This window comes from Rhagoletis zephyria, unplaced genomic scaffold (genome assembly GCF_001687245.7).
Source record: "Rhagoletis zephyria isolate East Lansing unplaced genomic scaffold, Rhagoletis_zephyria_1.1 Rzeph_scaffold_00115, whole genome shotgun sequence".
Classification (NCBI taxonomy): Eukaryota; Metazoa; Arthropoda; class Insecta; order Diptera; family Tephritidae; genus Rhagoletis; species Rhagoletis zephyria.
In genome coordinates, this window is record NW_016157199.1 from 484,153 (window position 1) to 490,138 (window position 5,986).

Below are 5,986 nucleotides of genomic sequence, written 5' to 3' on the forward strand. Positions count from 1 at the left end.
ATGTGATGCTGATAGAAATCTGGATCAATTTGTGATCAATTCTGTTTGTTTTGTTTCCTAATTAAGTGAAGAAATTTTAATTGACAGCACCGACAAATGAATAAAACAAAAACAAATGGTCGGTCATGGTTAAAACAATTCAAATTTTTGTATTGAAGTTTTGGTTTAAAATTTATTTTTTCCTTTTCAGTAGGGTTTTTGCACATTATCTTTTCCGTCAGAATTTATCGTAATAGATGCGGATCTGAATAAGCGACTGGAACACGGCTGTTTGTCAAAAGCATACGATTTCGAACTCGCGTAAATGTACATTTGCTAAATGCGGTAGCATGAACGCTCTTCGAAAACATATGTTCGAAAGTGCTAAATGTTGCATTTTTAATGCAGCAAAAACGCTGCATTACCTTTGAAGATGACATTCGCATTAATGGATCTTACTTTAAAAACCATAAGGGCATGTTGAAGAAATTACCATATTGAGTCTTCCATACTTTCGAAGGATAAGTATGGAAAACCTGCGTGTTATTGGAGAAATTGAATAAAAAACTCTGACAAGACCAACAATATCAGGTCTCGCATCATCATCACCCTAATTGTCTGTTACGCTCTAGTTAAACTATGCCAAAGGAGAAAAAGAAGACGCCAACGCCACGACCTTCAGGATGTCATTGAAAGCTTCAAAAAGCCAAAGGACGGCCTTCATTTAGAAGGGCAGGAGTTAACACGAGTATCTTAATGTCAACAATAAAAGTCTGCGCGTGGCCTGATTCACCGAATTCCCGTTCTCACGCTGACAGGTAAGGCACAGCACTAAGGCAAAATACTGACAACGCATTTCCCTATATGCCATATGAGAATGCTACTGGACTCAGATATTGCACATATAAAGGGGCTTTTTACAACGCTGGACATACACGACAGACAGACTAGGAGCATTAACCTTTTAGGTACAGGAACACCTGACTTTGACGTCTTCGAAAACCTGAAGTTCCGACAACGGGAGCTCGTAGACTTAGAGTGGCATCAGGTAGAAATAAACACAAGGTACAAGAAAAGATAAAACAACTAACGGAAACTGGTAACCGCATTATTAAAAACTCAAAAACTAAGCAGATTGATACTTATTATTTGTAAGAAACGCTGCTTGCAAGAAATGAAATTACACTGTAGAACAAATTCAGGTTAGCAAAAGTTAGGTCGATTCTGAGAGTGAGGGTGAAAATAGAGGCTAAATTAGAAGACCCGTATCGCGGCGTTTGTTTATTTTAGTTCGATTTTTTTTTTATCGACCTGTGAGGACTAAATGTTCAACAAGAAATTTAGCCCACACAAGCAACACAACTCATAGCAACACAACTCGTAGCAACACCCGACAGCATCTTTGTGACCATGACAACGAAACATCACACAGCAACATGTGGCTGCACGACCACGCAACATCAAGCACGCAGCCCATAAAATATAGAGCACAGCCAGAAAACAGTCAGTCAGCACGGAGCTGTGGTCGCGAGCGAACGACTAAAATTGAAGGGAGCGATAGCTTGTGAGTGGTACACACACCACAAGACATCACCCCTCAAAGGTAGAAAAACCATATTTGATAGTGAGAACTACCGCTGAATGGAGCGATTGCTTGCGAGTGGTACACACACCGCAAGACATCACCACTCAGAGTAGTAATCATTAAAAACGGTTTCGATCGCCGCTCGCCACTGTCTACCGCGAAGCCGCGTACGAACGATCTCTACCCGTCGTCGTCAGCAGCGCCACGTCAAGCGCGCCAGCAAGAGCGCTATCCGGCGCCGCCAACAGCGCAACACCAAGCGCACCCGCAAGAGCGCTACCCGTCGTCGTCAGCAGCGCCACGTCAAGCGCGCCAGCAAGAACGCTATCCGGCGCCGTCAACAGCGCAACGCCAAGCGGGCCAACAAGAGCGCTACTTACAGTCGCCAGCAGAGCCCCACTCACAAGGGCATTACTCATCGGCGTTAACCGAGCGTCTCTCATCGTCACCGCCGACAGCGCAACACCAAGCGCACCCGTAAGAGCGCTACCCGTCGTCGTCAGCAGCGCCACGTCAAGCGCGCCAGCAAGAGCGCTATCCGTCGCCGTCAGCAGCGCAACGACAGGCGTACCGAGGTTAGCAGCGCGCCATTCAACGGCGTCAACAGAGCGCTGCTCACCAGAATTGAAGCCACGCCACTACCGCCTAACGGGCCCATAACGGGACAGGAAGCCGTTACCCAACCACTGCAAGTGCAAATTTTGTTATTTGTTATATGTTCTTTGTAGAAACTAAGAAAATTAAGTTAATAAAGTGCGATTTACCAGAGCCCCGAAACTACAAATTTATTGTAACGAACCCTGGACACGGCGAGTATACCCCAGCATTGTAGAAGAAGCGGCGGGGCGATAAAACGCTTCGTTACAGACCTTCGAACTTTGCAGTCAAATGCAATAAATATCTTCCCCTTCTTCCTCTTTTTCCTCGTCTTCCTCTTTTTTGTTTCCAACCACCGCATAGGTAGCGATTTTTATTTATTTCGTTCAAGCGAACTAATATCAAAAATAAAGATTCAGTTAAGACTCGAAACTCAGCCGAAGCTGATGTCTTTTAATTTTCGCTCGGTCGTGATACAATTCGCTATTAATTTTTTTAGAACTTATTTAATTTTGTGAGTGATTTAAGTTAAGTGCATCGGTTTCATAAAAATAACAAAAACAACATTTTATAATATATATTGTATTAAAAATGTCGGAACCAAAATGTAAAATGGACCATTTTTGTAATGTTTGTGGACGTTTCATAGCAAGCGATGAAAAATGTGGCAATGCGAGTGATTGTTTTTTGGAAGCCTATAAACAATATTTCTCGCAAGAGTTTATCATTGACGTAAACTATGCCCCTAAAAAAGTTTGCTTTACTTGCTATTCAAGTATTATGCAATTGAAAATTGAAAAGAAGAAGGCTATGCCTTTTGGTATACCAATGATGTGGTTAGACAACATCCCGCATCAACAAGAAAATTGCTATGGATGTATCAACTACCATAAAACTTTTAATAGAAGGAAAGCTAAGAATAAAACTTATGTAGCAGTGCCAAGTGTCCAGTTACCATTACCGCACTCAGAATTCGTTCCAGTACCAACATACCGTAGTATTGATCTTCAAACAGATATCAGTACTACAACCGCCGCTGCTATATCCATGCATTTATTCTCAGAATACGACCCTGGTGAAGGTACATCCTATGAAACATCAAAGGACCCAATCCTAGTCACACAAAAGCAATTGGATGCAATTGTTGCAATTTTGTATTTGACTCAGAAAAAAACAGAACAACTGGCTTAATTTTTGAAAGGAAATAATTTGCTGGCGAAAGGTACCAAAGTAACAGCATATCGAAAACGCCAAAAAGAGTTAGAAAAGTTCTTCAATGTGAATGATGCAAAAAATTTCGCTTATTGCAACGAATCGAAAACTTAATGGAGACGATAGGGTTAGCCTATAAAAAAGATGATTGGCGTTTATTCATCGATAGTTCACTAATCAGCTTAAAAGTTGTGCTTTTGCACAAGACGAATAGAATGCCTTCTGTTCCAATTGCGTATAGCACTGACACTAGGGAAAATTTCGATAATTTGAAACATATTCTGGAAGTAGTCAAGTTTCACTGATTACAGGCTTAACAGCATCTGGCCGTCCAAAATATCCGTGTTTTTCGTGCGATTGGGATTCACGATACGGAGAAGGTATTAAAGGGAGAAACCAGTACAAACAGCATAACTGGAATAGTCGCAGTGGACGGAAATGGCCTAAAGACAATAGGCTACACGAAAGTCTTGTTCCTGAAATTAAAATTTTGTTGGCGTTGCTCCACATTAAACTTGGCATTGCTAAACATTTTTTGAAATGTATCGCAAAAAGACCAGCAGTATTCAACCGCTTAAAAGACATTTTCCCAAGACTAAGTAACGCCAAAATTCAGGAAGGGGTTGTTAATGGTCCCGACATACGGAAACTAATGAGTCGTCAAGATTTTGACCAAGTTCTGACAGACCGAGAATTAAATGCATGGCTCGCATTGAAAGCAGTCATTAAAGGACTTTTGGGTAAAGAACGCAAAGACAACTACAGGCAATCTGTTGCAAACATGTTGGCAGCTTTCGATGAAATTGGGGTTAATATGTCGTACAAAATTCATCTCTTGCATCAGCATCTTGATCAACTCGCTCAACAGTTGCCAACTGAATCTGATGAGCAAGGCGAACGTTATCACCAAACTGCGCTTCCATTTGAAATAAGGTAACTATAGAGTGTGCATATTTTGAATTCCTAGATTTTTCTAATATCTTTGTCAGAGTGCACAATTTAAACATGTTAACGATTGAAAACTATTTTCGTTTCAGGTACAGAGGAAAGAAATCTCCAGATGCAATACTCGCTGAAATTTGTTGGTGGTATAAAAACACCTTTGAAGAAGAGGAAGACGAGGAAAAAGAGGAAGAAGGGGAAGACAAAGATGAAATTCCAGAATATCTGTTGGACGAAATTATCGACCTTTCTGATGATGATGACGATGACCAAGATATTAGAGAGAGCAGTGATGTTGATCCACAGCCGCCTGCTAAACGGCAACTGGCCAAATCATTAATTTAATTAATTTAATTTTTTTACTTAAAACTTTTCATAACTAACATTTCAAAATTATATTTTTTTCCATATTTTTATAATTTCTTTTTCAATGTTTCTTCAAAACCAACACTGAAAAAATTGGAAAATTAAGAAATCGAAGTAAATTAATATTAAGCTGGAAAACGCAAGTTTTGTATTATGATTGTTTTCTTTTCAAATGAAATTTATTGAAGAAACTGAGAAGCATATTATAGATCAAACAGAAAGCAAAAAAGACTTAGTTTTGTGGAAAATATGTTCAAAAAGCATGAAAAAAAATTCCAACATTTTGCTTCATAAGCACTACAACAATTTTCTAAATCAATTTTTTTTTTAATTTTAATTGTTGCACAAGTCAGTTTACATAATTTGGCTTTAACAGATTGAAAAAATATGAATTAGTCGACGAGTTATAGCCAAAAAACCATATAAACGATATGCTGAAAATCGGCATTTGACTGCAAAGTTCGAAAGTCGATAAAAAAAAATTCGAACTAACATAAACAAACGCCGCGATACGGGTCTTCTAATTTAGCCTCTATTTTCACCCCTCACTCTCAGAATCGACCTAACTTTTGCTAACCTGAATTTGTTCCACAGTGTTATTATAAATGAAATCGAAACTTTAATTTTGCAAAGATAAGTATAATAAATCCCTGGATGTTAAACTCAGATGACAAAAAAAACATTATTGATATGCGCTCTACAAACACAACTATTACTGACTTAATGGAAGTATCATATATTAAAGTCCTATTAGATAGTAGCCTTTTAAATTTTTTAATTAAATATCCTAAGCCTGTATTAGTCTGTACGAAAATTATTGTTTTCCCTGTTCTGCACAACGGAACAATCCTGCACCTTGAGAACGACAACAACGTTGCCGACTGTCAGAATCAAGTTATGGCGATTGGGAATCGCAGCGCAACACTTACATCAACATTTTACAGAAGGCTACCAAATCCAACGTGCGCGCAGCAGCTCCATTCTGGTAACGTCGCCCACTGCAGCACTCGCCCTAGCCACCTTGGGCCATTTACGGTGGTCGACGATGGCATAGTCAATATTAACGATAATACCGCTTCGATCACGACTAGCACAGGCTCCGAAAAGACCGTTACAGGAACTTATTTACTTACCTTTGAAGATGACATTCGCATTAATGGATCTTACTTTAAAAACCATAAGGGCATGTTGAAGAAATTACCATATTGAGTCTTCCATACTTTCGAAGGATAAGTATGGAAAACCTGCGTGTTATTGGAGAAATTGAATAAAAAACTCTGACAAGACCAACAATATCAGGTCTCG

At 39.5% G+C, this 5,986-nt stretch overlaps 1 long non-coding RNA gene across 1 annotated transcript in view; it reads right to left on the reverse strand.

Annotated features, from left to right (window-relative positions):
• The window catches only part of LOC108378378 (uncharacterized), a 12,424-nt gene extending 6,780 nt beyond the window's left edge, over positions 1–5,644 (reverse strand). Inside the window, exons 1-2 of the long non-coding RNA XR_001849406.1 lie at positions 5,634–5,644; positions 1,740–1,742 (exon numbers count right to left, since the gene is read on the reverse strand). This is a non-coding gene — a long non-coding RNA (uncharacterized LOC108378378). The remainder of the gene's footprint in view (positions 1–1,739; positions 1,743–5,633) is intronic.
• Positions 5,645–5,986: the final 342 nt, after the last annotated feature.